This window comes from Erpetoichthys calabaricus, chromosome 1 (genome assembly GCF_900747795.2).
Source record: "Erpetoichthys calabaricus chromosome 1, fErpCal1.3, whole genome shotgun sequence".
In the NCBI taxonomy this organism is placed as follows: domain Eukaryota; kingdom Metazoa; phylum Chordata; class Cladistia; order Polypteriformes; family Polypteridae; genus Erpetoichthys; species Erpetoichthys calabaricus.
The window spans coordinates 219,384,485-219,407,035 of record NC_041394.2 but is presented as its reverse complement, the minus strand read 5'-3'; positions in this window follow the sequence as shown (position 1 = coordinate 219,407,035).

Sequence of the window (22,551 nt, the reverse complement as noted above, 5' to 3'; positions counted from 1 at the left end):
GCCCTGCTGGATACCTTGGGGACCACCGGGAGTCGCTGTAGGGAGGCTGTCAGACTCTTACGTGCCCTATAACCCGGAAGTGTGTCGTGATCACATGACCAGAAGGAACAACGTGCTTCCGGGTTGAAGAAAAGAACTTTTACTCTGACCCGGAAGTAATGAGAACTTGTGGATTGTTGGACAGGAACCACTTCCAGGTCAGGGGGTATAAAAGAACTCTGGGAAAGCCCAGACATTGAGCTGAGCTGGGAGGAAGGGTGGCGAAGTGTCTGGGAGAGGAGGAGTGGTTATTGTGCTTGATTATTGATTATTGATATTTGTATGTGTAGTGTGGAGTGGAGGGTGCTTAGTGCACACTATTATTATAAAAATAAAAAGTCTTGGACTTTTACCTGGTGTTTGGCGTGGTACCTGAGGGTTCGAGAGGTCGATAACAACCTCAGCTGTTACACTATATACTCTATGTATTCCATGATTTCTTGAGAAACACCTGACAATCAGGAAACAATAGTCTGCTATACGAAATTTTGCATTACTGTTATAAATATCTTATGCTGTGTTTAGTTGACAGGAGGACATGCTTTCCATGTTCAGTGTTTCTGGTAACATCTCCATTTTTATTTGCATGTCACATGGCTCCTGACTTTCACTCTTTGTTTGGTTAGTGAGTCTCTCATTGTTCAGAGTTCTTAGTTTTTTCTAATTTCAGTATTTTTGTGTACTTTAAACCCTTTATGGAAACATGAAGATAGATGGGGTCCTAGATGGAAACTTCTGGGAATTTCTTATCACAAGAGAAAAAGAAACAATTCATGCATAGCAGATAGGCTGATAGCTCTAATTCTCATAACTTAGCAGTAGCTTGGCTCTACATAGTTCTGCATTTTTCTGTAGACGGTTCCAGACTGATGGAGGTGGTCTTTTTATATGGTCCAGCCGGGGTGGGATGTACTTCAGTGGCTGAGTGGAAGTGACATCATTTCTCTTCTTGGCAATCGTCCTCCACTCTAGAAGAAGAAGCAGGCAGCAGGTTAGAGACTGTGCATCACACTAAACCATCCCCCGTGCATTTCCTTAATGAGGTCCCTGTGAGACACTAAACCAACTTAGATGCCTGGCACCAGGTTTTGATCTTGGCTCTCATCTCTTGTTTTTGGTTAGTGGATTTTGGACTTGTTCTGTATATTTACTATTTACAGGAATACCTTTAAAGATGATAATGAGGTCCTCCAACTTGCAAGGGAAAATTCTGGGGATGATGGCAGGACTGGCACTCCAGCCATTGTAAAAACCTCACACTGTTCCATTCCATTCAAACTAGTGTGGTGCTGAGGTGTCTCCCATTGCATGGTTGCACTCGGGTCCTAATTTGGGATCCTGAGGTGGTTTGCTGGGTGGTGGATGTAGCAACATGCTGTATCAGTGCATGCTCCCAACAACCTCCTAACTGAGTCTCATTCATGTCTTCTTTTCTTTTGATTCATTATTTTATTAATGAATTCTATATATTTCAAACAGCTGTATTGTGTTTAATGAGCCAGAGGTTTTATATGGTTTAACTTCTCCCTTTTTAATTTTCAAGTCAGTCCATTTTGGCCAGTGGTGGCTGTAAAGCCTTCTGCTTACATTTTGGGGTCAGGATGATTTTGTTTCTAGGCCTTATTAAATCCATTGAGCCTAATTTTTAAAAGAAAGCTGGTTGTGAGTTTCGAGCATACTGCAACTCATAAAAAAATATATATATATCAATACTTAAACTTTTGCACAAGGGTATGTTTCTATACCCACCTTAATGTTCTATCCTTTCCATGACTTGATGACAGACTGAAAAATGTTTCTTGAAAACCAAAATAAAAGGAGCACCTTGGAGCTGAATGGCATGTTGAAAAAAGTTAGAAGCAGAAGCTCAACCTTAAACAGAGAATCTTTTCGTTTGAACTGTGAGTGCCACAGAAGAGGTGAAAAATGGCTTTAGGCAAATATAACAAACAGTCAAAATGACTGAACTTGACATTGCAGAATTACTCAAGTCTGCAAAGTTACTGCTTTGTCTTCCGAAACTCACAATGAGCTTATTGGGGAGCAACGCATTGCTGCACCAACCACACTATTGGTGACCTTATTTTAGGAGTTTGCTAAAATTTGTATTGCTCTTGATACAATTGTTCCTAAATTTTAAAGTTAGAAACAAAATAAATACATTCACTGAAGCAACACTTCCATCCTTTGAAATGACTTACTCAGCTATGTCTTTATAGTCTAGTCTTATAGCATAGTCTTTATGACTATGACAACTCCATCCATGGAGAAATGTTGTGTGAACAGTAAGAATTACTGTATGTTAAGCTGAATAACCTAATTCCATAAACAAAGAGTATCTTGACGTGATCCCACGAGGCCTCGTCAGTTATAGCAGTGCTTCAGCTACAACCATCCCATTTTTTTCAATCAGTCCAGTTTTATACTATCACTGCTAACTAAACTGCTCAAAAGATTAAAGGAACAGTTTGAAAGCACATCAGATCTCAATGGGAAAAAAATCCTGCTGGATATCTCTACTGATATGGACTGGGTAATGTGTTAGGAACAAAAAGATGCCACAAGTTTGATAGAAATGAAAATTATCAACCTACAGAGGGCTGAATTCAAAGACACCCCAAAAATCAAAGTGAAAAAATGATGCGGAATGCTAGTCCATTCTGCCGAAATTTCATTGCAGCAACTCAAAATCGTACTCAGTAGTTTGTATGGCCCCCACGTGCTTGTATGCATGCCTGACAACTGTGGGGCATGCGCCTAATGAGATGATGGATTGAGGTCAGGCAAGTGTGGGGGCCAGTCAATGGTATCAATGTCTTGATCCTTCAGGGACTGCCTGCATACTCTCACCTCATGAGGCTGGGCATTATCATGCACCAGGAAGAACCCAGGACCCACTGCACCAGCATAGGTTCTGAAAATGAGTCCAAGGATTTCATCCCAATACCTTATAGGCAGCCAAGGTGCAGTTGTCTAACCTGTAGAGGTCTGTGTGTCCCTCCATGGATATGCCTCCCCAGACCATCACTGACCCACCACCAAACTGGTCATGCTGAACGATTTTACAGGCAGCATAACATTCTCCACGGCTTCTTCCAACCCTTTCACATCTGTCACATGTGCTCAGGGTGAACCTGCTCTCATCTGTGAGAAGCACAGGGCGCCAGCGGTGGATGTGCCAATTCTGGTATTCTATGACAAATGCCAATCAAGCTCCATGGTGCAAGACAGTGAGCACAGGACCCACTAGAGGATGTCGGGTCCTCAGGCCACCCTCATGAATGTTTCTGATTGTTTGGTCAGAGACATTCACACCAGTGGCCTACTGGAGGTCATTTTGTAGGGCTCTGGCATTGCTCATCCTGTTCCTCCTTGCCCAAAAGTGCAGATACCGGTTCTGCTGATGGGTTAAGGACCTTCTATGGCCCAGTCCAGCTCTCCTAGAATAACTGCCTGTGTCCTGGAATCTCCTCCATGCCCTTGAGACTGTGCTTGGAGACACAGCAAACCTTATGGCAATGGAATGTACTGATGTGCCATCCTGGAGAAGTTGGACTACCTGTGCAACCTCTGTAGGTCCAGGTTTTGCCTCGTGCTACCAGTAGTGACACTGACTGTAGCCAAATGCAAAACCAGTGAAAAAACAATCAGAAAAGATGAGGAGGGGAAAATGTCAGTGCCCTCCACCTGTTAAATACTTCCTGTTTTGGGGGTCATCTCATTGTTGCCCCTCTAGAGCACCTGTTGTTAGTTTCATTAACACCAAAGCAACTGGAACTGATTAACAACCCTCTCTGCTACTGAATTGACCAGATCAATATCCCAGAAGTTTCATTGACTTGATGCTATACTCTGATTAAAAAGTGTTCCTTTAATTTTTTTGTGCAGTATATCTGGGTGTTCTTAGACATCACTTACCTGGAGGACAGACAGGATATCTCAATCCAGCTGTACAACCTGTTGAAATGTCTTAGGCATGCCAAACATATCCTACAAGCTTGCAGAAGATGCTTGAGAATCTGAATCATGACATTGAGAAATGATGAAGGGTCCTCTTATGTAACACACAACAAAACAATCCCAAAATGTGGGCTCAAAATTAAGAGTGATGTCAGGGTGATCCCAAATTAAAAAAGATTTACACTTCCTTTCATCTGTTTTCCATTTTGTACCAATGAAATTGAAGCCTTGGAAGTTAAAGTGCAGCATTTAAACTGAAACTGCCAGACCAGAAGGACAGGGGGTCCTAGATATGTTTATAATCCGTGGGTCTTCTGGAAAAGGATGAGACAGTTACTGTAGTGTATAGCCAGGATGGTTTACGACATTGAATTCCAACTTCCAACATTTTGGAGACAGAGTGAACAAAGAATCTTCTCAAAACAGATTGTTTCAATCAAGGCCCATGCTCCCATTGTGCAGTTCTTCCATCCATCCATCCATTTTCCAACCCGCTGAATCCGAACACAGGGTCACGGGGGTCTGCCGGAGCCAATCCCAGCCAACACAGGGCACAAGGCAGGAAACAATCCTGGGCAGGGTGCCAACCCACCGCAGGACACACACAAACACACCCACACACCAAGCACACACTAGGGCCAATTTAGAATCGCCAATCCACCTAACCTGCATGTCTTTGGAATGTGGGAGGAAACCGGAGCGCCCGGAGGAAACCCACGCAGACACGGGGAGAACATGCAAACTCCACGCAGGGAGGACCCGGGAATCGAACCCAGGTCCCCAGATCTCCCAACTGCGAGGCAGCAGCGCTACCCACTGCGCCACCGTGCCGCCCTGTGCAGTTCTTAAGACATGCAATAAAAACATGTGCTGGCCAACGCCTATAACATGCCAGAGACTCTAAAGATGATTAGATTAGATAAACTTTAGTAATCCAATGGGGGAATTCAAAGGAAATTAAAGGGAGTCCATATTAATTTTTCCTGACTACAGCAGAGAAAGTGATATCCCAGAAGGAGAATGCAAATAATTTAGATATCAAGAATGTGAAAGAGTCTTGACTGTAACTATTCTTGCCTCTCCAGTTGCTCATTTTGTATTACCCAGGAATTGCGAGGCTCTGCACCAGGAACTATTGTACTGATGGTACTTGATAATCAGGGCACTCTGTTCTGCTCTGGGTTCACAGGTTCAGTCTTTTATCTCCTGATTCATTTGTAATGGCAGAGGCCTTAGTCGAATCACTCTGTTCTATTCTGCTACAGGTATGACCCAGGAGTATTCCCGATTTGCAAGAGTATAATAAGGTCAAAAAGCTCATCCACTCTTGAACTGGGTAATTATCCCTGCAGTCTGGATTTTCATCAAGCCTGCGGTTGGCCTTGCCTGTAAATTAAATGTAATTATTTGTGCCAATGTGAATTAGAAGACCAACAGGCTTCAACTAGGACATCTTAAAGTATATGTTATCCTAATTAAATGCAAACAGAAAAAGCAGCTTGGCTCTCTTCCCAAACAGCACAGGCATTGATTGGTATTTAGTAATGATGCATTAATGATAGGTTGCCATCCAAATATGTTATCTGCCCAGATGTAGTTTGGCACCAAACACATTGGGTGATAAACTAAAATCATTTAAAAACCTTCAGTATCACTTTAGCATTCCTTCTTCTTCCTTTTCTTGTGTCTGCAACTATGCTCAGCACTAGGCACACCATCAAAAACACATTAGACAAAAGAGTACAGATAAACTAGCACAGTGACAAATGTGTACAGGTAATGGGCTGCTCTTTTCATCTCTGAAAAAAGAGCACAAATTAAATTTAGTTGACACTACAGATTTCTTACAAGAAGACAAATAATAAATGCCGGCTATGTAGTCCAGTTAAATAACAGAATGTTAACAATCATTTGAACAGATAAAGAGGTGCACCTGTGTGCGTTATGAATCTTTAATACATGTGTTATTTGTTGAAAAGTATACTTTAGTCCAAAATTATAAAAAATTTTAATTATAATCTAACATGGATTTTTGGCCATTCTGCCCACTTTTACATCCAAATCAAAAAAATGTTCAGCTAAATTGCTACCTGCAACAGTTAATAAGGGCATATGGGCAGGTGCTCTTTTTAGACTTGCTGCAAAGGACAGTATAGTACAGATAATATTTTATTTAGTTGGATTTGTGGTCCCTCTTTATTTGTGTTATGTGTTGTGGTGGATGACCAGGACATTTGCCCAACCCGGAACACTTCCAGACTGGAAGGACTGGGGGAGCAAGCGTGGCCAGAGCCTTAACTCCCCTGGAGCACTAGATGGCAGCCCTCCTGGGTTTTAGCGGTGCCTAAGACACCCACAGGGCTTCATGGGAGTTGGAGTTTGGTGCAGCCTTGTTGGTATTTGTGGGCACCACCGGGGGTGCTGCAGCTGCTGCTGCTGAGCCCTACAGAGCAGCTCTTCCACTACTGCCAGAATGAGGTCAAAGAGCACCTGGAGCACTTCCGGATGTGTTATAAAAGGAGCCAGCAGCCACTACTCGGGGAGCCAGAGTCGGGAGGATGGAGACGAACCTTGCCAGGAGTAGTGGAGGAGGAAAGGAAAAGAAGGAAAGAGTATTGTGTTGTGCTTAGGACTGTGTTGAGCTTGTGGAAACGGGGAAGGCATTGCTCACAAGGTAAAAAAGAAAATAAAAACTTACATGTGCTTGAACTTGTGTCCTACGCCTGTCTGTGTTGGGGTTGGCCTTTACAGTGTTTATTGTTTCTTCTCATGTTATACATAGATAGATAGATAGTATTATAGGAGCCCCAGTAGTAAGTCTTGACACGCTTTTGTTAAGTCATTTGTTGGCTGAACATACTCATTGATAGCATGTCAGAGAAAGAATGCAGCATTGTTCATAATGGCACATGCAACTTCTTTCTCTCCTTTACTACTATGGTTTTAAGCAGAGGCACCAATGGGGAGATGCGAACACTTGCTAGCTATGCATATTTGTCACTGCATGTATTTTTTTTTTTGCATGCTTTAATTGCCCTAACAGCTCCAAGAAGGACTTGATGCAGTGAGTAAACAGTTATTAAAAATTCATCCTCCTAAAGCTTATGATGGTGCTGTAGATTTACTTGAGGCACCTTACATAAGGGCAGGATTAGGCAATCTCAAAACCCGAAAAGAATGGAAGATGAGATATAAGATAACTTGAAAAAAGGCCTGATAAGTCTTTTTTTTATAGTTCTATTGGCACTTTTATTTGTTAAAAAGAAGAATGGCTACTTGAAACCATGCATTGACAAATAAAATTACCATAAATGACTAACATCCATGTCATTTTATTTCATCAATTTTGGATCAAGTAACATGATCCACTATTTTCATAATGTAAGAAGTACTTACAACCTGACTCAAATAAAAGAGGGGAAGGAGTGGAAAACTGCTTTAATTAAAATTTTAAAGAGGTTTAGACAAATTTATGTTGTAGTATACATACATTATATGCTGATACCTGGTCTCTGTAAAAATGCTTATGTGTTAAACTAGGAAAATGTGAATTTCATCAGTTTTTAGTATAAACAAAGCAAAAGTTCAAATCATTTTAAATTAGAAAGCACTTTAGCAGAGCTTTTATTGCCTTAAAAATTTTATTTTCTTCTGTTCGTATTTTTTGACATCCTGATTTTTCTAGGCCTGCAGCACTGCCCTGGATAAGCAGGTTAGAAAGACGGGTGAATGTACAGTATGTGTGAATGGATGGATGTTTGCTCTAGGTTATTTCAATAAGAGCATGGTGTTTCATATTTAAACTATTGATGGCAGTATAGGACTAGAGTATTGGAGTAAAGGAAACATCTAATGTGTGAGGCACAAGCACTAATGTCTCCACTGTTGTACTATCCTCCATTTAAAAAAAATGCATTTGGACCGTAATTATAGATCCTTTCTCCTTCTCGGCCACTTTCTGTTTATGTTGTATGTATGTGTGGAAGAAATTAAATTAGTAACTTTTAATTTTTTTTTTTAAAAAGGAATCTGTTTAAAATCATACCCTTGGTTTATTCTTATTGTTATTATTGTATTAGGGCTTACTATGCTTATCCAGGACCACTTTTTAACACCATTTCCTGCATATAAGACTGTTAAAGACAATATTTTATGCTTATAGTATTTGGACGGTATTGGCAATAGATATCTCAATTTTAATCCTCATACGCCACTGCTGGGGGGCTTGTTTTGTTTTGGACGTGCTCTGTCTCTAGGTATGTCAGAGGACTGTAACTTTGTGAAATGTGGTCCAGCCACAAGTGCGGAGGCAAAATGGGGGGGTAGGGGGACTAGGGAGGGGAGAGAAAGAGAGCAAGCTATTTCTAATCTATCCTTTTAATGCTTATAATGATAGGTGCCAACGTAACAATAGGCTTCATGGCAATAACTCCTGGGAAAATTGGTAATTAAGGACAAAGCTGTCTCACTTTCAGTTAAGACTACAAAATGACATAAAAAATTCAGAATCAATGTTTCCATGACAGGACAGTTAACTTTGTAAGCTGGAATGTTAAAGGCCTGAATCACGAATTAAAGAGAAAGAAAGTATTCTCTCACCTAACAGGTCTAAATGCTAAAATAGTATTTTTACAGGAGACCCACTTATTAAGTAAGGATCAGTCCCAGCTGCAAAAAGACTGGACTGGCCAAATATTCCATTCCAGCAGCACTTCTTTATATTCCTTGCTTTGTTCTCCAATAAATGCAAGTTATCGCCAATATACAGTACTAACAACCCAACTGTGTTTCACTCACTTGAATATGGAACCAATGTAGGAAGCATTTTAAGATAAAGAAGCTTTTATCTGTGGCACCTCTGCACGAAACCGACCTTTTTCCACCCTCTCAAACATATGCAGTTTTTAATGTCTGGAAAACATTTGGGATTAAATCACTTAGAGATCTGTACATAGACAACGTCTTTGCATCCTACGAATGATTACATTCCAAATTTCACAGATCAGTGATGGGGACCTTAGCCGCTCAGCCCAACATTGTCTTCTAGTTGCTGCATCAGGGGTCTTCATAATAAGCTGCATACATTAGTTTAAAGAATATACTTGTACAATTCACTCTCTTATTATCCCTTGTGCAAGGTATCAATAGGGACCAAGCCTGAATGGGGAATTATATTATCACAGGGAGCACTCACTCAGTTAGGCGGTGCTGGTATATTTGTGGAATTTGGGAGGATTCAGACAAAAACTAACACAGAGATTAGTACATTAAGATATTAGAAAAATTCAGAGGAGGACATGCTATTCAGCCCAACAAAGCTTGTCAGCCCTATCATCTTAATTATTTGAAAATAATATCAAGTCTAGTTTTGCAGGTCCCTAAAGTCCTACTGTCTATCACAATGCTTGGGTATCTTATTTCATGTTTCTTTGGTTCTCTGTGTGAAGAAAAGCCTCTTAATGTTTGTGTTAAACTTACCCTTAACAAGTTTCCAACTGTGTCCCTGTGTTCTTGTTGAACCCATTTTAAAGTATACTAACTCCCTTCATAATTTGAAACACTTCAATCATGTCTCCTTTAAATCTCTTTTTGCTTAAACTGAAATGGCTCAGCTCTTTTAATCTTTCCTTTTAACTAATCTCCCATAGCCCTGGAAGACTAATTCTCTGGACCTTTTCTAACCTGGAGATCAAAACTGCATATAGTTCTCCAGATGAGGCCTTACCAGTATGTTGTAACTCTTGAGCATAACCACCTTAGACTTGTACTCCACATATCATGCTATATAACCTGACATTCTGTTAACCTCCTTAATGGCTTCTGCACACGGTTGAGAAGTTGATAGTGACAAATCCACTCCTAAATCCTTCTCATTAGGTGTACTTTCAGTTTTTAGGCCTCCCATTGTGCATTGAAATGCAACATTTTTACTTCCTACATGTAGCAAGCTTGGTTATAAAACACACACACCCACTGGACCCTCTAGAGGTAATAGCTAAGAGGAGGATTTAAACAACAATTCTGCACATCGTCTCTCTGACACACTAACACTGAGCACTTTCAGCCACTGAATCACTCAGCAGAAGTATGTCAAAGAAGAGCTACTGGGGCTCCTTTATACCAACAACAATATGCATAATGCCTGTTACTGTGACAGCCAAGTCAGAAGTTTTCTTTGTTTTTAAATGCTATTTATTCATTCTGGTGTGTGTTAAGATTATAGTATGTGTATATATTTATTTATTTATTTATGTATGTATGTGTATAATTTTTTAAAGAGTTTCTATAAAATGCCAAATTTCCCCCTGGGGACAAATAAAGTTCTATCTATCTATCTATCTATCTATCTATCTATCTATCTATCTATCTATCTATCTATCTATCTATCTATCTATCTATCTATCTATCTATCTATCTATCTATCTATCTAATACTTTACATTTATTTACAATAAATTTTATCTGCCACAAATCTGCCCTAGCTGTCCAAGTCCCTCTGTAATGGTTCAATGGATTCTAGATTATCTACCATCCACCTAGTTTGGTATCGTCTGCAAACTTAACTAGCTTGTTATAGGGAGAATGGGCTAATACCATCCAATAATGGCAAGCTTACAATTCAAACACAGAACTCTAGAGTTGTGAGGTCACTGTAAACGCTGTAATTAGACAAAACATTGACAATACTTTCCTAGAGTGCTATGTTTAATCCTGCATCTATGAAGCAACATTATATATGTTGTTAAGGCAACACAGCGTGCAGTAATAGATACAACCATAGAGTACAGCAAAATTTCACATTAGCCATATTCTTCCATGTGAGGGAGGAAGTATGTGTGATTGAGCACCTTCTTAAGACATCAGATACATCTAAAGGCTTTGTCTTTGTCTTAAAAGATATTTAGCTCCTTATATAACACAAATAGTTTTTCTCTGAAAATCTGCTGGCCATCTCATTATTCTACTGAGAAGCAAAGAGTTTAACATGCACAAGTGTCACAGACAAGCACATTTTTGTTCAAATAATATAATTTTTCTTGTACATGTCCATTTTGCATAAACTTCTAGACTCTTCCTGGTGGTTAAATTAGATGATTAAAAAAAAAAACTGCCACAAATCATAGTACAAATCATGACAAATCATAAAATGCTGCTTTAAATGTTTAATTATGTAGCTTAAAGTAAGAATTCAAATCTTTCTTAAACATTATTATATGTAATATTTTTGTCAGTTATGGAGTTAAACTTTAAAAAGTTAAAGAATAATGTGAAAGGTTTGAAGGAGGCGTTGGCCTGTCATTAGAAAAGGGAGGAATTTTAAAAGACAATAATTCAAGATCCATCTACAGGTCACTGAAACAGAAAAGAAAATATTTTACAAGCTGTAAAACCCATGATGTAAATACCTTTGTAATACAATAAGGCATGCATTTAAAGGAAAAATAAAAAAAGTAAATTAAACATAAATGATATCTGTGCTCTGGTTAGCATTTCTGCCTCAAAGCACCTGAGCCTTTTATGTTATGTTTACAAACTCTCTTTAAGTTTATGTGGATTTTAAGTTTATTGGAGACACCAATCTGAGTACATGTGATTGAGCTTTGTGCCAGAAAACACCCCTGTTGGTTGTGACCTTCACTGTTTTTGGAAAGCATGTGAATGAGATAATTGGAAATCTTAGCAATCATCTAACAAAACAGACTTGATGGGCTAAACAGTCCCCCTTCTGTTTGTCAGACGTTCATATTTTTATGTCCTTATGATCCTTTATTAGAAATATTTGGTTCTTACAATTGATAGAATAGTAAGATCAAGTTTAAAATGCATTCAAGCAGCTTAAAAGTTTTCTAAGACACAATTATGAATTTGTGAAGGCCATGAATGGTCTTTGATAGCCACTTTATAAACCCACTTTAACTTTTCAGGAGCCAAGGAATGGTGAATGCATGACTGTAGAATACAATAATAATAATAATAATAATAATAATAATAATACAATAGGAAACCAAAGACAGAGGCAGTTAAATATTAATTCACAACAGGGAAGGGCCGGGACTTAAAGCAGTGAAGCAGCTTTACTAACCAATGCAAATGATCAATCAAATACAAGAATGAAAATTAATTCAATGTATGAAAAGATTGTATTTTACACATATACTATAACAGTGAATATAATTTGTTTAAAAAGTTTATTTGACAACTAAATACTAAAGTCATGTAATTTTCTAACCCATTTAATCCAGACCAAGGTGATGGGGGTGCTGTAGCCGTTCCTAGCTAGCTTAGGGTGCCAGGCAGGAACAAAACTGGATAGGGTGCCAGTCCATCACAGGGCGAACACACACCAAACACACATGAGGGCCAGTTTAGCATTGCCAGTCCACCTAACCTGCATGTATTCAGAGAATGGGGAGGAAGCCCATGTAGACACAAAGTGAACATGCAAACTCCAGGTAGAGAGGATCCAGGGTCACGAAACCTGGTCTCCTTACTGTGGTACCACTACACCCATGTAGTAGGTAATGGAAATGATAATGTTAATAAAATAGCTTTTAACAAATTAATGAGTATGCTGTCCTGTAATTCTGTATTTTTTATTTCATACTTGCTGAATAATATATAACATTTACAGTATATAGATTTTATTTCTAATTACACAAGAAACCTGATTATAAGTTATGACCTAAAAATAGCTGTTAAAGGAAAACAAAAGCAGATGGATTTATAGATTCTTATGTTATGTTAGGATTTGATTCATATCTCTTGGGTCAGATAAGCTATTAAATGCTTCATATTGTAATTATTAGGTGCTATAAATTACAGTCAAGGTCAGACTTTGTTTGTAGTGAAAAGCAGTGTTTGAGTTGGGCAGAACAGTTGTAAACACAATTTTGCTGCTTCTAAAATTTTACTTTAAGTGTTCCCTCACTTCTAACCTTTACTGTACTGGTATGCTGCCTGCTGGCCAGTCACCTTGATTACCTTCTTCATGGTATTGTTGTAGAAAATTCTGAAAGTAACAGCAAAGACAACACCACATCTGAACAGAATGACTGACTGTCCCAAATGCTGGATAAAGAAGCAGATTTAGTTATAAAAATAGCACTGTCTAGTAGTTCATAATGGTAAACTAAGGCACAGTATATTAATCAGTGAATGTGCTCGGCCCACCTACAAGCCAAAGACTTTCAAATTAATGGTGGGATTGTACAGTCTCATGAGCTAGTCAGCAAACTTGACTAAGAAAGAAGTAAATAATCTCAAAGAATCAAAAGAACACAAAAAGCTGTAACAAATCTTCATGAACAAATACGTCTATTATGAATTTAACTTTGTTCTGTTTGCTTCTGGCATTACATTAATGATTGGTTCAGGTTTTTTAGAAGTTTCACTCTAAAAAAACACAAGGCGGGAAGTTGTGCAGATAAATTGCAGTGTCCCATGATGACATTTTTCTATTTCAAGCACTGGTCAAAAGTCCAAGTGAATACAATAAACAATGACCACACAAAAAGTATATTGCAGCAATACGTGTCAGTTTTTCCAAAAGTCATAAATCCTAAAACATTGTATACATGCAACCAAATGTGCAAACATATCATGGTTAGTCTCAAGAAAAAGTATATTGATGTTTTTTTTTGTGAGAAATAGAATGATTCTCCCAAAAACAATTTTCTCTCTAAATCTTAATTTCTTGGTATTGATTACACAGGTTATTATACTATTATACTTTTTTTTTAAATATCATAAATATCAAAACTTTGCAAGGAGCTTCCTTTTCCAGGTAAGATATCAATTCGTACATCTATGCACGGGCTGGGAAAAAGAAAGTTTGAAGCTTGTATGGAAGCTACAGGCCTCAAACTGACTTGCATAAGTGCATTGTTTGTTTCCAGTGGCATTTATGATATGAAAATTCTTCTGGGGATGGAATTTCCCTATATGTATGTGGACTTCTCTAATATAAATAACAACTTCAAGCTCAAGTTTTATTTGACATTCCAGCCATATATAAAATACAGTGGGACGTAATTGCGTTACTCGAGAGCAGAAAATGTGTAAAAAGGGAAAAAACAAAAAAGTAAACTAAGACAGTGCTAAATTCATAAAGTCCAACCAATACGTAGCCTACTAATCGCTATCTGACGACAGAAACATGCAAGTTCATGCACCTTTTATGTCATAAATAAATAAAGAGTGGCATGTTGGTGCCTGGTTTGTTTTCACTGCATTCAGATCATTGTCATACCTTCTGACATCATCATTTTCTGACATACCACTCTAAATCAAGTGGTGGCTCTGAGGCTAAGGATCTGCGCTGGTATCCCGAAGGTTGCCGGTTCGAATCCCCGTCACTGCCAAAAAGGCCACTGCTCTGCTGGGCCCTTGAGCAAGGCCCTTAACCTGTAATTGCTCCAGGGGCGCTGTACAATGGTTGACCCTGCGCTCTGACCCCAAGGGGTATGCAAAAACTACCAAATTCCTAATACAAGAAATTGTATAAGGCGAAATAAAGAACAAAAAAAAAAATCAAGTGAAAACCTCACAACCAATACTGGGTTTGAACTTTCTAATTTGAAGCAACAGCACCTTAACTTTAGAATCAAGGGTGTTTGAGGTATAAAAGGATAAACAACAATAACATGGGAAAAATACGCTGAGTCGACATACTGCACAACTCAAACTGCAAACTGTACATTTGGTAGCAGTGTTGAAAAAATGTTTCAGCATCAGGATTCTGCACTTCTCTGAGATGAGAACATCACACTTCTGGCTTGTTTTCCACAAAGTGGAAGGAGACATGTAGGCTTCCTATGTTAGTGAAAATCAAGATGCAGAATAATGCCTTGTGAATCATGTATTCCTGATATTGACCTGTTATAGATTTCTCTTCCTTTTTTTCCTCTTCCAGACTATTGCGGCTACATTTAAGGGAGTAAATAGTACTAGACTTTTTGTATCTCTTTGCTGACTCGTGCAGCAAGGCCTATAGTAGGAGGACTTCAGACCAGAAGAGCAAACACAAGGTTTAAATCGACAAGAAAAATAACAACAGGTGATCCTCAATTTAATAATGACGATGACCTTAAAGAGTCATCACCAAACTGTTCAGCTTTCATAAGCACACACATACCCAAAAGTATAGAGAACACTGCAGAGCCAATTGGTTCAGCCATTAAGTGGAAACCAGGTTTGTACCACCTTGAACAAAGACAATTTTTAATACTACAAAAAGTATTATTTTGTAAATAAGTAATTATATTGACAGAGAACTGGAAAAAAATTCTTAGGGAAACTAAGTTGAGGATTGTTATAAACATTTTAATAATACCTTAAGCAATAAGTTTCCCTTAGTAATTTATCTTGCACAACAGCTTGTGGGTCCATGCTCCACTGCTCCTTAATACAGTTTGCATTATATTGCTTTGTACCAGGACCCTTTCACAATCTCTACATATGTCATTAAAAAAAAACAACTCATATACAACCTAGAAAGAAAAAGGAAACAATGATCAGGAAATAGCAAGTAATTCAAATAAATATTTCACAAAGGGTTGTACAGACAGATTTACAAAGAGAAGAGTTAAAAGTTATTTGAGTTTATATCTATGTTGAACTTAAAATTCCTGAGTTTTAGAGGTTGTGTTAAAAACAGAAGTAATATATAAACCATTGTCACAAAAACAACACAAAGTCATCATAAAGGTTTGGGGCAGCCACCCATATAATGTGCTCTGGCTGCAAAAGGGTTAAATAATTGTGAAATGTTCACAAGTACGAGTCCAAAACAGAACTATTTTTGGTGCTAAAGATGGCAGCTTTATATACCGAGACTGGAAGTGACGTCATCAGTTGCACCGGAGCCGGAAGTGATGTCATCAGTGGCACCGGAAATGACAAAATTAGTGACACCTGGGCCGGAAGTGACATTACCAGTGACACTGGAACCAGAAGTGACATCCTCAATGGCACCAGAACCAGAAGTGACATCATCAGTGGTGCCGGAACCCTGCAGGATTTACCATGGATGGCCCGCAAGGGATTGAGAAAGAAAGTCTGTGCACCTCGTCGCCTCCTGGTCTGGCGTGGAATTACTATCATTCAAGCCCTTTAGCTGTCTCCCAATTGTACGTGTGTGACACCATTCACTAGTAATCACTTCATGTAGTTACTAACTTACAAATGACAGGGAAGTTGAGAATGTGAATAAAAATATCAAACTATTTCCAGATCATAAAGTTTTTCATCTACCCTTTGTAAAATACAGTAAATGATACTATAATCCTAATTAAACTAGAAGGCTACTTGTAGGAAAAATATGACAAATGCCAATTTTGTTATATTTTTGCTGCGTCAAATGGGGTAGTGGATAAAAGTATACAACATAGTTAACTTAAAGTTTCAAAAGGCCTTTAGTACAAATTTATTCAACTAGAATCACCATTTTTTTGTCTTTAAGTTGTTATTCTTTATTGTCCATCAGATACTACCACTAAAGAAAAATAGACTAGACTCTGGTTGGAGATACTGGGTTAATGCACAATGTGTGTTATCAGACATGCTAATTTTAAACCAGTTGCACCGGTTTAAAATGCTGAACTACATTTTAAAATGATCGCCTTTGATAATGTCACATCAATGTTTCATTAAATCAAGTGGGATTTGTGTACCCATTAATCACCTTGCAGGCAAGTTGAAAGTGGAAATTTCAAAGAGCTCAGAAAGTCAACAGTGATCCTCATTTATACTGACCTGGTAAATGTCAAAGTCAAAGTGGATGTAATCCCTATACATAATTGCGGCTGTTTAGTTTAATGTTGGTATTTCAAACGCATTTCGGTTTTAGATAAATGCTGAAGTGTTTGCTTTTTGGATGAATCATTTTACAATTGACTTAACCTGAACTCCCACTCTTGAAACACTCCACTCACAGTTAGCAAACAGCTGTCAAACACAGCCTGACTCCAGTGAGTAATAAAGTCCATCCATCCTCTTCCGCTTATCCGAGGTCGGGTCGCGGGGGCAGCAGCTTGAGCAGAGATGCCCAGACTTCCCTCTCCCCGGCCACTTCTTCTAGCTTTTCTGGGAGAATCCCGAGGCGTTCCCAGGCCAGCCGGGAGACATAGTCCCTCCAGCGTGTTCTGGGTCTTCCCCGGGGCCTCCTCCCGGTTAGACGTGCCTGGAACACCTTACCAGGGAGGCGTCCAGGAGGCATCCTGATCAGATGCCCGAGCCACCTCATCTGACTCCTCTCGATGCAGAGGAGCAGTGGCTCTATTCTGAGCCCCTCCCGGATGACTGAGCTTCTCACCCAATCTTTAAGGGAAAGCCCAGACAACCTGCGAAGGAAACTCATTTCAGCCGCTTGTATTCGAGATCTCATTCTTTCGGTCACTACCCATAACTCATGACCACAGGTGAGGGTAGGAGCGTAGATCGACTGGTAAATTGAGAGCTTTGCCTTACGGCTCAGCTCCTTTTTCACCACGACAGACCGATACAGAGCCCTCATCACTGTGGATGCTGCACCGATCTGCCTATCGACCTCATGCTCCATTCTTCCCTCACTTGTGAACAAGACCCCGAGATACTTGAACTCCTCCACTTGGGGAAGGTTCTTGCTCCCAACCTTGAGAGGGCACTCCACCCTTTTCTGGCTGAGGACCATGGTCTCGGACTTGGAGGTGCTGATTTCCATCCCAGCCGCTTCACACTCAGCTGCGAACCGTTCCAGAGAGAGCTGAAGATCACAGCTTGATGAAGCACACAGGACAACATCATCTGCATAAAGCAGTGACCCAATCCTAAGCCCACCAAACCAGACCCCCTCAATGCCCTGGCTGCGCCTAGAAATTTTGTCCATAAAAGTTATGAACAGAATCGGTGACAAAGGGTAGCCTTGGCAGAGTCCAACTCTCACTGGAAACAGGTTCGACTTACTGCCAGCAATGCGGACCAAGCTCTGACACCGGTTGTACAGGGACCGAACAGCCCTTATCAGGGGGTCCGGTACCTCATACTCTCGGAGCACCCCCCACAGGATTCCCCAAGGGACATGGTCGAATGCCTTTTCCAAGTCCACAAAACACATGTAGACTGGTTGGGCAAAGTCCCATGCACCCTCCAGGACCCTGCTAAGGGTGTAGAGCTGGTCCACTGTTCTACGACCAGGATGAAAACCACACTGTTCCTCCTGAATCCAAGGTTCGACTATCTGACGGACCCTCCTCTCTAGGACCCCCGAATAGACTTTTCCAGGGAGGCTGAGGAGTATGATCCCTCTGTAGTTGGAACACACCCTCCGGTCCCCCTTCTTAAAGAGGGGGACCACCACCCTGGTCTGCTAATCCAGAGGCACTGTCCCTGATGTACATGCAATGTTGCAGAGGCGTGTCAACCAAGACAGTCCTACAACATCCAGAGCCTTACGGAACTCTGGGCGTATCTCATCCATCCCCGGGGCCCTGCCACCAAGGAGTTTTTTAACCACCTCGGTGACCTCAGTCCCACAGATGGGGGAGCCCACCTCCGAGTCCCCAGGCTCTGCTTCCTTATTGGAAGGCATGTTAATGGGATTGAGAAGGTCTTCAAAGTACTCCCCCCACCGACCGACAACGTCCAGAATTGAGTTCAGCAGCGCACCATCCCCACTAAATACGGTGTTGACACTTCACTGCTTCCTACTCCTGAGACACTGGATGGTAGACCAGAATCTCCTTGAAGCCGTCCGAAAGTCATTCTCCATGGCCTCCCCAAACTCCTCCCACGCCCGAGTTTTTGCCTCAGCAACCATCGAAGCCGCATTCTGCTTGGCCTGCCGGTACCTATTAGCTGCCTCCAGAGTCCCACAGGACAAAAGGGTCCTGTAGGACTCCTTCTTCAGCTTGACAGCATCCCTCACCGCCGGTGTCCACCAATGGGTTTGGGGATTGCCGCCACGACAGGCACTGACCACCTTATGGCCACAGCTCCGGTCAGCCGCCTCAACAATAGAGGCATGGAACATGGCCCATTCGGACTCAATGTCCCCCACCTCCCTCGGAGCATGGTCGAAGTTCTGCCGGAGGTGGGAGTTGAAGCTACTTCTGACAGGGGACTCTGCCAGACGCTCCCAGCACACCCTCACAATACGTTTGGGCCACCAGGCCTGACCGGCATCCTCCTCCACCATCAAAGCCTACTCACCACCAGGTGGTGATCAGTTGACAGCTCCACCCCTCTCTTCACCCGAGTGTCCAAGACATGAGGCCGCAAGTCCAACAACATGACCACAAAGTTGATCATCGAACTAAGGCATAGGGTGTCCTGGTGCCAAGTGCACATATGAACACCCCTATGCTTGAACATGGTGTTCATTATGGACAATCTGTGACGAGCACAGAAATCCAATAACAAAACACCGCTCGGGTTCAGATCGGGGGGGCATTCCTCCCAATCATGCCCTTCCAGGTCTCACTGTCATTGCCCACGTGAGCATTGAAGTCTCCCAGCAGAACAAGGGAGTCCCCAGAATGTATGTCCTCTAGCACCCCCTCCAGGGACTCCAAAAAGGGTGGGTAGTCCAGACTACTGTTCGGCGCATACGCACAAACAACAGTTAGGACCCGTCCCCCCACCTGAAGGCGGAGGGAGGCTACACTCTCGTCCACCGAGGTAAACCCCAATGAACAGGCTCCAAGTCGGGGGGCATTATGTATGCCCACACCCGCTCGGCGCCTCTCACCGGGGGCAACTCCAGAGTGGTAGAGAGCCCAGCCCCTCTCAAGGAGATTGGTTCCAGAGTCCAAGCTGTGCGTCAGGGTGAGCCCGACTATATCTAGCCGGAACCGCTTGACCTCGCGCACTAGCTCAGGCTCCTTCCATGTCCCAAGAGCCAGCTTCTGTAGCCGAGGATCGGACCGCCAAGGTCCCTGCCTTCGGTCACCACCCAACTCACACTGCACCCGACCTCCTTGGCCCCTCCCATAGGTGGTGAACCCATGGGAAGGGGGACCCACGTTACCTCTTTGGGCTGTGCCTGGCCGAGCCCCATGGGTGCAGGCTGAGTAATAAAGTGTCATCATAAAACATTCAGCTCCTCTAGCCTTTTATCAATCACTAGCCACATTACCTGCTGAAGATAGAAAATAGAAAAAATAGAAAAATATTTGATATCTCTTGTCCTATTCATACTTTCAGCACCTTTCTTCCGTATCTTTTGTGTCTTGTGTAGGCTGCTTCTCAGACTTTGTCATTTCGATGCGCCTCACTTGCCTCCTGTTCACTTTTATACTTTCAGTGTGTCCCCTATGTATTTGATGCTCCTTGTGTGTCTCACACTTGCACTTCCTTGTCTGATCACAACACCAAAGCCAAACTGTTCAATCACATCAAAGCCAAATTGTCCAATGAGATTACACGTAGGAACTGAACACACACACAGACTTCATCACTTTATTATATACTGTAGTACATATTTATGAACCCTTCCATCTGTCATTCAATCCTGTAAATCAGATTATGAGTATTATGTGAAAACAATATTGTATAAATGTACTAACATATATGCTATAATATAATAGAAGGTGATGTGCTATTGAAAAAAATTGTTTACTGGGACTTGCCTCTTGGTGTAAGGTTTCAAGTGGTTGAAAATTCATATTAAGTTTAAATACTACTTGGAATTTCAAGTGAAAGAAATTTATTTATGTTATGTTTCTTAGACCTTGTCTTGTGGTTTGTTTTAATAATCAGATGTGGGTGGAAATCACATATTTTGTTGAGTTACACAAGCCCAGGTGCAATGATTTCATGCACTTATTGTTCTGAAATAAAGCTTTAAATAATCTCCGTAGGGCGGCACAGTAGCGTAGTGGGTAGCGCTGCTGCCTCACAGTTAGGAGACCTGCGTTCGCTTCCCGGGTCCTGCCTGCATGGAGTTTGCATGTTCTCCCCGTGTCTGCGTGGGTTTCCTCCAGGTACTCCGGTTTACTCCCACAGTCCCAAGACATGCAGGTTAGGTGGATTGGCGATTCCAAATTGTCCCTAGTGTGTGCTTGGTGTGTGTGTGTGTGTGCCCTGCGGTGGGCTGGCGCCCTGCCTGGGGTTTGTTTCATGCCTTGCGCCCTGTGTTGGCTGGGATTGGCTCCAGCAGACCCACGTGACCCTGTAGTTAGGGTATAGCATGATGGATGGATAGATGGATAATCTCAGTATTTATGGCTTAAATCACATCAGATTCATGACCAAGTAGTTTCAATTTCTTTTTTGAACTGAATATTTTCATTAAAAATAATAAATAAATAAAAAGTGGAGTTGTGAAAATATAAAAAATATTAAATAATAATTAAGCAATGCAGCCAAAGTAATTACAAAAGTATAAAGCTAACATTACATTTTAAAACAATTTTTATTGTCAAACTTGCTTCAATTATTCTTCTGTTGCTTTCTATTTACTAAGAAAGGAGGTGAGGAGAAGCTGGCACAGTGGAAAAAAAAAACATTTTTCTTAGGAATTATTTACTGTTCAACTGACTGTTTGTTGTTTGAGAAGAAGTCCATTGATTAATATTAGTATTGTGAAAATTAGTCACAGACATGGCAAAAGTGTTGTGAGGGTGGCCTGACAAGAAATGGTCTTACCCCTAGCAGACAGCCTTCAACTATTATAGACAGGCTGCAACCTACACAGGCCCAGAAATGGGGCACTGACTTTAAATAAAAATTAAAATATTCTTTAAATGTTCAAAGTACACAAAATTGTAGGGATGGGCGATACCACAGTTTTCGAAATTGATACCAATACAAGTATTTTATGTGTCAGATTTCTGATACTGAGTATTTTTTAAAAAGCATAGGAATGTGTTTTTGCAAATTACCCTAATAACCCTAATATATGTAAAACAGGCAATCACTTCACGAATGAACTTAAACTGATCCCCTTAGAACACTAATATTTACAAAAAAAATATTCCCACATTTGCATTTCCTATTATATTCTGCCCTACTGTAAAAACAGGTCACTAATTAAGAAAAGGGTTAGAATGAAAACCTGCAGCCACTGCGGCCCTCCAGGATTGGAGTTGGACAGCCCTGCTCTAGAGCCTATCCTGAATGCATCATTTGCAGGACAGGAACAATTCTTGATCCAAAACACAGCACACATCTGCAGTGTACCAGTTTTGGAGCTGCTGATCAAACTGCACTGTATATTTTTGGAATGCAGGAGAAAATATGAATACATGGAATAATTCACACAGGGTAACATGAAAACTCCAACCAGACAGGACCAATGAGTCCAGGGGCCTCATGTATAACGCCATGCGTAGAACTCACACTATAACATGGCGTAAGCACAAAAGCGGGATTGTGCGTACGCACAGAAAAATCCAGATGCAGGAATCTGTGCGCACGCATACTTTCACGTTCTTCCACTACATAAATCCCGATTTGCGTGAAAAGTAACGCACGTGCACGCGCCTTCTGTCCCGCCCCAACTCCTCCCAGAATTACGCCTCTTTGAATATGCAAATCAATATAAATAGCCTTCTGTGAAAAGACAATGGGAAAAGCA